We start from the raw sequence: 12229 nt of genomic DNA, 5'->3' as shown, positions 1-12229 counted from the left end.
TGCCTTTTATTTTAGTACTGGCAGACTTTCTGCCAGTACTTAAGATGGCGGGGACAATTGTGGGGTGGGGGAGGGAAGGGAGCCGTTTGGGAGAGATCAGGGGGTGTGATGTGTCAGGTGGGAGGCTGATCTCTACACTAAAGCTAAAATTAACCCTGCAAACTCACTACAAACTACCTAATTAACCCCTTCACTGCTGGGCATAATACACGTGTGGTGCGCAGCAGCATTTAGCGGCCTTCTAATTACCAAAAAGCAACGCCAAAGCCATACATGTCTGCTATTTCTAAAGAAAGGGGATCCCAGAGAAGTATTTACAACCATTTGTGCCATAATTGCACAAGCTGTTTGTAAATAATTTCAGTGAGAAACCTAAAATTGTGAAAAAGTTTACGTTTTTTTTAATTTTATCGCATTTGGCGGTGAAATGGTGGCATGAAATATACCAAAATGGGCCTAGATCAATACTTGGGGTTGTCTACTACACTATACTACAGCTAAAATTAACCCTAGAAGCTCCCTACATACTCCCTAATTAACCCATTCTCTGCTGGGCATAATACACATGTGGTGCACAGTGGCATTTAGCAGCCTTCTAATTACCAAAAAGCAACGCCAAAGCCATACATGTCTGCTATTTCTAAAGAAAGGGGATCCCAGAGAAGCATTTAAAACCATTTGTGCAATAATTGCACAAGTTGTTTGTAAATAATTTCAGTGAGAAACCTAAAGTTTGTGAAAAAATTTGTGAAAAAGTGAACAATTTTTTTTATTTGATCGCATTTGGCGGTGAAATGGTGGCATGAAATATGCCAAAATGGGTCTAGATCAATACTTTGGGATGTCTCCTAAATAAATATATATACATGTCAATGGATATTCAGGGATTCCAGACAGATATCAGTGTCCCAATGTAACTAACGCTAATTTTGAAAAAAAGTGGTTTGGAAATAGCAAAGTGCTACTTGTATTTATTGCCTTATAACTTGCAAAAAAAGCAAAGAACATGTAAACATTGGGTATTTCTAAACTCAGGACAAAATTTAGAAACTATTTAGCATGGGTGTTTTTTGGTGGTTGTAGATGTGTAACATATTTTGGGGGTCAAAGTTAGAAAAAGTGTGTTTTTTTCCATTTTTTCATCATATTTTGTATTTTTTTTTTATAGCAAATTATAAGATATGATGAAAACAATGGTAGATTTTGAAAGTCCATTTAATGGTGAGAAAAATGGTATATAATATGTGTGGGTACAGTAAATGAGTAAGAGGAAAATTACAGCTAAACACAAACACCGCAAAAATATAAAAATAGCCTTGGTCCCAAACAGACAGAAAATGGAAAAGTGCTGTGGTCATTAAGGGGTTAATAAATGCACTGCTTCTCAATGCTTTTCAATAGCAGTCACATGACTGGAAAAAAAGGTTGTTATTCTGAAACGGTGTAAATTGAACCGTTGTAAAACGAGGGCCACCTGTATTTGCTCAGAGGGTCAGGTAGTTAAACAGTGCTACCCAATCTTTCTTTTAATATATATATATATATATATATATATATATATATATATATATATATATATATATATATATAGTAGCCAAAATGAAGTGCACTCTCAGGTCTTTCACAGCAAAAGTTACTTTATTGATGTAACGTTTTCGGAGGACTTGCCTCCTTCATCAGCATAGTGAATTAAACACAAAACACAAAATAAATAGTGTCATACTTACAATTAACATTCAAAACCATTCCCCTTTCCCTTGGCGCCAAACTGCCGATATTGGAACGCATACTGCGTTCCACCGGCGATAAGAACCGGAAGTGGTGTGCAACATCACTTCCCGGAAGACAAAAATTGTTAATAATATTGACGATATTAATACAATGAATTGTGTAAAGTGAAACAAAAATTTCAAAGCGTGTCCACAGGGTGTTACCTAATAACAACATGTGTGAGTGCAGATACTACTAATCTGAAAAATCAGAGCCTGTGCCGCAAATAAGTGTTATTCCACAACTGGTTGTGCGTTGCCATGGCAACCTATATACACAAATCGTGCCCCACTCGCAGACTGAAAAGACTTATTCAAAAGCTGTTTGTCATAAATTCGTGTAGTAACCTATGAACTTTGAACAGTGCAATATTTAATCATACACATATGTGTTTAAGAAAATAAAAAAAATAATAAAATACATTGCTTACTTTAGTAGCGTGTAGTTTTAAATTTAAGCTGAAAATTTAAAGTTATACACTGCTGCATTAAAATGTCATCCCTACTTCTTTTGGGTGAGGAATACCTTTAAAGATTGCTAGATTACACCTACATAATGCGGACATATTCCTCAGGATTGCAATGTATACCCACTTTCCAGGGTGATAATGTATATTGGGTATATTGAGGGTAGGAGATCCCTAATCATATAATTATAAATGATGTGTAAGAACCCTAAGCTTTGTAAACTCCTAGTTATATCAATAGGCAACCCAATGATAGAATCCCCCCAGTTATAGTTGACTAGCTAGCTGTAACTAGGTCATTCATTCCATGAACCTTAGTTTGCTAAAAACAATGTTACCACACATTCCACACTTAACCCCTTATTGAATATTGCTACTTCAATAAGGATCACAAAAAAAAGGAAATAAAAATTAAAATAAACATAAATTATGGTTCCTGCATTCAATGCAAAGTCCCTCTGGGTGATGGTATGGCTCTATAATTCCCAGGATGTATCATGTCCTTGTCACAGACCCGACTGTGGTTTTGTATTACTCCCATATCTCTTCAGGATATTATTTCACATATTTTTTCCATATTGTATCACTCTACTGCCTCTTGTAACTGTTCTAGGAACAACATCGTATCTTTACTTCTTTACATAATCTTTACATCTTTGCTGGATTTGATACACTCCATATGGTTTTATAGGGCATTCGTTGTATGCTACATGGATGTTTAACCAATTCAGTGAGCCTTGTTATGATGGAATGGCTATGTGTGTTTAGCAGTGCATGGTAACTCCAAGGCACCACTACCTGACTTCCACTCAGGAACTGGAAGTGCCAAAGTCCCCCATACCTGGTGCTGTGAGTGTATCTGAGCAAGTCCACCCCCCATAACGGGATCAGTCGAGCCCAGAACTCACAGAGTCATAGTAGTCTAGGTACCGTACCCTTAGAATGTATCACAATTTAATGCCACATTACAATAAGGCTTTGAAATCGGGAGTTGTGTTAAGTCCACCCGGGTGTACCGTGCCCAATTGGTACATCCACTGTGCTTCCCGCTGTAGGAGTATCTTGCCCCTGTCCCCACTTCTGTCCAAAGGGGGGACATGATCGATGAGTGTGTATCTTATTGATGCCACTGGATGTTTATGTTGTGCACAATGCCTGGCCACAGGTTGGTCTGAATCTCCAGACTTCAAAGCTGCCCGGGTAGCATGACGATGATTTGCCATTCTTTCTCTGAGGGTGCCCGTCGTCTTGCCGACATAAAAGCGAGAACAAGGACACACCAACAGATATACGACAAATGTTGTTGTACAGGTAATAGAGTGACGAATATTGAATTGTCGATTGGTGTGTGGGTGATGGAATATCTTCGTGTTCATAAGACCATTACAGGTGGTGCACCCCAAACATCTGTACGATCCCTTGATGTTAGTATATGTCATGGATCTGTAGCTTGCCCTTGGGTCCGTTTTGACCAGTAGGTCCCGCAGGTTTGTGCCCCTCCTGTATCTCACCATAGGTGTAAGGTGGTTACTAAAGCGTAGCTTTGGGTCAGATGCCACAATCGGCCAATGTGTTCTTAGAATCGATCCCACTTTTCTAGTACTGGGAGAAAATGTGGTAGCCATTATGAGTTTTTCATCTGTGGTTTGTCTCTGTTTTTTTGTTAACAGTTGTGTTTGTGTATATTGTGATACTTCTTCCATCATCTGTTTGATGTCTTGTGACTTATACCCTCTCTCAGCAAATTTTGCACCCATTTCCAACAACTGGGAGGCTCCCTTCATAGGATCAGAGTTGTTCCTCACTGTCCTGATTAATTGTGATTTTAATATACCCTTCAGGAGTGCTGGGGGATGGCAACTATCTGATCTCAACAGGGAATTCCTGTCTGTAGGTTTGCTAAATAGTGTGCACCCCAGTCCCTGTGCCGTTTTATACACCTTAAGATCAAGAAAATTGATGGAGTGTAAATCAGCACACATTTTGAACCGAACCGTGGTTGGTGTGTTGTTAAACAGATCAAACCAGCCATGGAGTTCATCCATGCCCCCTCTCCAGATCAAAAAAATATCATCTATGAACCTACGGTAGAAAATGATAGATGAGTCACATTTACCCCATAGGTACAGATTCTCAAAGTGGGACATGAATAGGTTCGCATATGAGGGGGCCATGGATGACCCCATGGCTGTACCTGCTATTTGCAGAAAAAAATTGTCCTTGAATCTGAAATAATTCTTACTAAGAGAGAAATTGATCAATGCCAGTAAGAATTCAATAGGCGGTCCCTCGTATAGGGGGTTATTCACTAGATGTGCTTTCACTGCCTCCTGTCCTTCTATATGAGGAATGATTGTGTAGAGGCTGTTCACGTCCATGGTGACCAAAATATCCTCCGGCTGGACGTGAACAGACCCCAACAATCTAATAAATTCGCTAGTGTCTAGCAAAAAGGACCGTGTTCCCTTAACAATCAGCTGTAACAGCAGATCAATAAACTGCGACACCGGTTGGCATAGGGAATTCACAGTAGACACTATGGGGCGTCCTGGAGGTCTCTCTGCATTTTTATGCACTTTCGGGATTGTGTATAGTATGGGTATCTTGGGATGGGCAGTGGTACAAAATTTCAGTATGTGTTCAGAGATAAAGCCCTGTTCATATCCCATACATAAGAGATCATCCAGTTGTTTTTTGAAAATGCCAGTTGGATCAGACCCCAGGGTGTTATATGTTGTTATGTCAGAAAGTTGAGTTGTAATGTCCTCTCTATAGTAGTCATAGTCCAGGAGTACAATGGCTCCTCCCTTGTCCGCTGGTCTAATAACAAGGGAGGTGTCTTTTTGTAATGTAGTGATAGCCTTTCTTTCTGATGGAGTGAGATTATGTGTCCAAGTGGTATGTGCCCTTTCTTTGTCTAGGTCTTGAGAGACCATGCGTATGAAAGTCTTAGTGCTGGCACTGCAATTTGCAGGTTCAAAAGTACTTTGTATATGACAATTGCGTTCAATGGGAGTTTTAATATTCTCAGTCTTAGTATTTTGAAAAAACTCCTTAAGTTTCAATGTTCTGTTCAGCTTATGAATGTCTACTTTCTGTTCATATTCAGTAGTAATTGTACTGGGGACAAATGAAAGTCCTTTATTAAGCAGTTGTACTTCATCAGCTGACAGAACATGGGAGCTTAAATTAATTATTGCATCCTTCGTCTCCCCCTCCTTGGGGGTCTGTGTCTTAGTGCCCGCCCGCCTGATATGGGGTCTAGAGTGTCTGCTCCCCGTGAACGTGTTGTGACCCCTAAAAAATGTTGAGGGGTGGATTGTACATCGTATTGATCAAGAGTGTCCACTGGACTGGAAGAAGTGTATGCTCTATTACCATATGTTCTCTCAGTATCTGTGGACTCTGCTCCACTGGTATCTATCGTATCAAACCGCACACGCCTTTCACGTTGTCTTCTTTTTGGTTGGATCTCCCTAGTACCAGTGAGCCACTTATATACCTTACCTTGGGTGTAATCTGACTTAACAGCCTCCAATTTTCTATTTTTAAATGATATCAAGTCATTCTTATACTTTTCAATCTGTGTGTTAATTTTAGATAACCAATTCTCCTGTTGGTCATTGGCAAGTACTGTTGTATGTGTTGTTTCAAACTGTTGGATTTCTGCTTTAACTTTTGATAGAATGGATGTAACCTCTTCAATTACTAATAAAATTAAATCAAATGAACATTTGTTCAAGATATAACACCATTTCTTTCTAAATTCGGGATTATCCCTACCAATATATATATAAAGCTGCAAAGTATCATGGAAACTTTATGTCTAGATCCTTGTGTTTGCAGTGTACACAGAACAGCATTAAATATTTCAAATGTAATTTATAATATTATTTATGTTGGTTATGTATCAAAAAGACACTGGAAGCTTTTAGGAATACTGCATTAGGCTTTACTGATACAGATGTAAAACAGAGAGGATAAACAATAGAGAAAAAAAGAACACAACTTCCTTCCTGTTAGTGGATTAACAAATTCACAGATATAAACAATTAGTAATCTGAAATTAACAGCGCCATCTACAGCATAAATGTTGTTCATACATGTGAAACAGTACATGCTGTTGTATTTCCCAACAATTTATATAACCAGTGAGCTCCTATCTACTCATCTATCAACAAGAGGAGCTGATGGTTGCACTATTTTGTCTGAGAATAATGACTTTCTGCATAATGTTTGTAAGCATTTCTGTTTTGACAGATTTAACACACTATTGGTTCTGAACCTTTAGCTACTCTAGGAGAGAAACAATGGAGAAAGCCTCACAGTGCCAAGATCCCAGAATATTTAGGTGTGAAGGCAACTGACTTGATTTTTTTTAAAATGCACTGTGGCTTATTTCAAATGGCATGCACTGGCTGTTTCAAAGCATTTTTCAATGTAAAAACAAAATGTGTTTTTTGTTAATGTTCAGTTCAAAATCGTTTTATTGGCAAATGTGCATGCACACACAAGGAATTTGCCTTGGTAAATGAGCTTCCATGTTTTGCATACAATACCATAGCATATAAATAATTAAAAAGTTAGTACACAAGTGCAAAAAAATGCAATGATTGCACTAGCAATGGTAGTGTTCCATCACAAGGAACCATAGAGGTAGACTAATTCATAAGGTAAATGGCCTGTGGAAAAAAGCTGCTCCTGTTCCTAGATGTTCTAGTTCTCAGTGCTTTCAGATGCCTTTCAGAAAGCAACAATTAAAAGATGTTGTGGCCAGGATGAGAGGAGTCACTAATGATTTTGCTAGTCCTCTTTCTCATTTTAGAAGAGTACAGATCATGGTGAACACCAATAATCCTCTCAGGACAGAATAGAAGACAGGCGCAGCCCAATTCAAGTGCAGGGTAATTTATTTGGACATATGTGCAAGTACACAATACATACTCACAAACGTTTAGAAGATAAAACAGCAAAATGGGTTAAAATGATCCCTCCAGTAAGGTAATCGAATTCACAGCCCAGGCACGAACATCTCAGTCAGATAATACCAAGTCTGGGTGAGAGGTGCTGGAACTATAATTACTCCTGGTGGTGTAAAACAAATGACTCTGCGTACGTTTCGTCTGAGTTCGCTCAGACTTTATCAAGAGTATAATCAAAAAATGACAATAAGCTGAATGCATCACAGGGCTCAGATCAGCTTTATAAAAGAGCCACTGTGGGTGGAAGAAAGGACTCTCAGCCAATTAGTGATCCTGCTGTGTATGCAAGCTGATCATGAAAGGCTGAGTCAAATAACAATTAAACAAGGTCCTGATTATTACTGCTATTGTACATACTGACTCACAAAAAAAAATAAAAAAATATTTAAAATGTATGTTAATACCTGTACCAACTGTATCAGAATGATAGTTTTTTTTAAAAATTCTTGATAAAAGCATCGCTAAAAACGCCTAAAAGGATACATAAGACTTGCCTAATAAAAAATATTTAAATATTTAAAGGAATATCCCTTGGCCCTGAGTGGTGGCGGTAGATATTAAAAGTTAAAAATTGGAAATTGAACGTCACATGAAAGCTTGTAAATCTAGATCCACGTTAAGACCGTGAGGCTGCATGGAGTCAAGTTGGTAAATCCATTATGACTCCCTGCGTCTCAATGTGAGGAGTCTATTAGGAAATTTGTTTGCTGGAATCCAGTCTATTATTTGTATTTTTAAAGAACTGGGGTCTTTTTTGTGGTGCAGCCTAAAGTGTTCTGATACACTATGTGTGGTTAGACCTATCTTGATGTTATTAACATGCTCACTAAGTCTAGTGCATACATTCCTTTTCGTTCTACCAATATAGATCAGGTTGCATTTGCAACTGAGAAGATAAATGGCATAATTGGTGCCGCAATTACATTTATATTTAATTTTAAATTATTTAGATCCATTGTAATTTAAGGAATTCCCCGTTTTAATGTAACTACACATTCCTCACCTACTCACCCCACATCTATATGTTCCTGGTTTCTGTTCCAGCCAGGTTGTTGGTGCAATTTTGTCTCTTGGGGCTGTGCGTAATTTGGTGGGAGCTAGAATATTTTTCAGATCTCTGTTTTTTCTAAAAGTTACTAACGGGGTTTTGTATAAGGTAGCTCCTAAAATAGGGTCCACTTTTAATATTCCCCAATGTTTTTTTAAAACATTTTGAATGTCTCTGCTGCCTTGATTATATGTGGTGACAAACCTGACTTCCCTACTTGGATTGTTAATATTCTGTTTGGCCCTATTTTTAGGTTGTAGAATATTTGTTCTATCCATAATTCTGACCCTTTCTTTTGCTTTTTGTAAAACTTTCGGATCATAGCCTTTCTCCCTGAACCTGTTATCCAAAATTTCTTCCTCTCTGTAGTAGTCAGTGTCTTTGGTGCAGTTCCTTTTAATCCGCTGTTACTGACCTAGCGGGATATTAGTTTTCCACCTTGGTAGGTGGCCACTTTTTGTGTTCAAAAACCCATTTTTGTCAGTGGGTTTGTGGTAGTTGGAAACTGCTATTTTCTGATTCTCATCCACAAATAGCACTAAGTCTAGGAATTCTACTTTTTATTTGTCTATTTTGGAAGTAAATTTGAGATTGTAAATATTGTTGTTCATGTGGTTCAGCAGTTCCCCACAGCTAGTTTCTGACCCCCTCCAAATCATAACGATATCATCTATATACCGATGGTACTTGATAAGATTACTGCTGTGGGGATTGTTGGCCCAAATGTATTTAGATTCAAAATTGTCCATATAAATATTGGCATACGATGGGGCAAATGTAGTCCCCATCGCAGTCCCTTGTATTTGACAGAAATTTTTTTTACTTACCTGTTTTACTTGTTTTAATGTATGCTCTTGATAAAGACGTGTAATACGTTGAAATGCATTGAGCAAATAAAACCTTTTATCCTTTGTTGAAAGATTGTCAAGATCTTGTTTTGCTGTGCTGAGCTGGAATCTCCTTATTTATGGAGTAAGTTACTACATTTTTTCAATTATACACTGGATACTTTTGTCAATTGGGTCTCTATTCATTTATAGTCCACTTTTGGATAAACCTGAAAATTCAATATTTGACTCCAGGAACCTGTGGACTCTTGCCATCTGACGCTACGTTCCCTTTCAGCTGTAAAGATTCATCTTATGAAGTGAGTATACTGCACCCATATTAATTGGCTTCAATATATGCATCAAGCCTTTTTTCTCTTCACTTACTAGAGAAAATCACTCAATAGACCAGCGCCATCTACTACTACTATCTATTTACCCTCATATATCCCATTATACCAATGGTGAACCCACTTTCAATAATAATCATGAATTGGGTTTTTTAGATCTGGCCATCCCCCCAACAACAAAGCTTCAAAATTTAAAAGAAACAGAAAACAGAAATTTCCAACATTTAAAAGTCACTCCTGGAAAAAGAAGGAGAGAAAGCGGGGATGTAGAGGGGGGAGAAAGGTCCAGAGACTTAAATCCAAAAAGGATGAGATAGAGAGAAATAAGGCTAATATCTTTAATTTGTCAAGCATAACTCTTAGTGACAATGAAGTCAATCTTCTAGCTAAAGGGCTGAACTTTGCCCCCAAATCAGCACCAGATAAGTTTCAGACATATATAGATATACAAAAGTATATTCGTAATCTTACACTGAAAAGATACTTTATTAAAAGTGCCCCAAAAGTATATAATCCAGTACAGATTAGTTTTAATGAGAACGACTATAAAACTATAGGGGTCCTTAATGAATTGCAACAAGATGGCACAGATTCATACCCTACAACCTCAGAGGATCAAAACCTTGGGGATCTTTCTATTCATGAGTCTAATGACTCAATTGAGCATAGTAACTTAAAGAGGAAATCTAGTTTTTACCCATATTCAGCCCAGGGTAAATACATCAGCACCTTTAACAGACTAGTCTGTAGTGATTTAAAAAAATTATGGGAAACTAAAAATAAAACTTGGGTAACCAAATACAATGACAATCTTTCTACACAGGAAAGAAATACTTTAAAATCACTTCAAAAAAATAATAATATCATAATAAGAGCAGCGGATAAGGGAGGAGGTGTCGTTGTACAAGATAGATGCGACTACCTTCAGGAGGCTAATAATATCCTTAGTGACACCCAAACCTATAAAAAATTACATTTTGACCCCACTCAAAAATATAAAAAAGAACTTTTTTCTATCTTGAAGGATGCAAAAAATAACGACATTTTAAACAATGATGAATTTAATTATTTAATGGAATTACATCCATCAATACCCACTTTCTACCACCTGCCTAAGGTGCACAAAACCTTAGTAGCACCTCCCGGTAGGCCAATCATATCAGGTATAGGTTCCCTTACCAATAATCTTTCAACCTATATCGATCATTATCTCCAACCCCTTGTTAAAGAAACTAAGGCCTACCTGAGAGATACTCTACACACCATCAACAACTTTGAGGTATTTGAGTGGCAAGATGATTATATTTGGATAACATGTGACGTGTCCTCCTTGTACACTTGCATCCCCCATGACTCAGGAGTCAATGCGGTACAGGAAACACTACAAAATGCAAATTTTTCTCAAAAACACTTAGACTTCATTTTAATGGGTATCAGATTCATATTGAATCATAATTATTTTGTTTTCGAAAAACATTTTTTCTGTCGAATACAAGGGACTGCGATGGGGACTACATTTGCCCCATCGTATGCCAATATTTATATGGACAATTTTGAATCTAAATACATTTGGGCCAACAATCCCCACAGCAGTAATCTAATCAAGTACCATCGGTATATAGATGATATCGTTATGATTTGGAGGGGGTCAGAAACTAGCTGTGGGGAACTGCTGAACCACATGAACAACAATATTTACAATCTCAAATTTACTTCCAAAATAGACAAACAAAAAGTAGAATTACTAGACTTAGTGCTATTTGTGGATGAGAATCAGAAAATAGCAGTTTCCAACTACCACAAACCCACTGACAAAAATGGGTTTTTGAACGCAAAAAGTGGCCACCTACCAAGGTGGAAAACTAATATCCCGCTAGGTCAGTACCAGCGGATTAAAAGAAACTGCACCAAAGACACTGACTACTACAGAGAGGAAGCAATTTTGGATAACATGTTCAGGGAGAAAGGCTATGATCCGAAAGTTTTACAAAAATCAAAAGAAAGGGTCAGAATTATGGATAGAACAAATATTCTACAACCTAAAAATAGGGCCAAACAGAATATTAACAATCCAAGTAGGGAAGTCAGGTTTGTCACCACATATAATCAAGGCAGCAGAGACATTCAAAATGTTTTAAAAAAACATTGGGGAATATTAAAAGTGGACCCTATTTTAGGAGCTACCTTATACAAAACCCCGTTAGTAACTTTTAGAAAAAACAGAGATCTGAAAAATATTCTAGCTCCCACCAAATTACGCACTGCCCCAAGAGACAAAATTGCACCAACAACCTGGCTGGAACAAAAACCAGGAACATATAGATGTGGGGTGAGTAGGTGTAGAATGTGTAGTTACATTAAAACGGGGAATTCCTTTATATATTACAATGGATCTAAATCATTTAAAATGAAATATAAATGTAATTGCGGCACCAATTACGCCGTTTATCTTCTCAGTTGCAAATGCAACCTGATCTATATTGGTAGAACGAAAAGGAATGTACGCACTAGACTTAGTGAGCATGTTAATAACATAAAGATAGGTCTAACCACACATAGTGTATCAGAACACTTTAGGCTGCACCACAATAAAGACCCCAGTTCTTTAAAAATACAAATAATAGACTGGATTCCAGCAAACAAATTTCCTAATAGACTCCTCACATTGAGATGCAGGGAGTCATATTGGATTTACCAACTTGACTCCATGCAGCCTCACGGTCTTAATGTGGATCTAGACTTACAAGCTTTCATGTGACGTTCAATTTCCAATTTTTAACTTTTAA

The sequence above is a fragment of the Bombina bombina genome, chromosome 2 (genome assembly GCF_027579735.1).
Source record: "Bombina bombina isolate aBomBom1 chromosome 2, aBomBom1.pri, whole genome shotgun sequence".
NCBI classification, from domain to species: Eukaryota; Metazoa; Chordata; class Amphibia; order Anura; family Bombinatoridae; genus Bombina; species Bombina bombina.
This window is presented reverse-complemented; position numbering follows the sequence as displayed.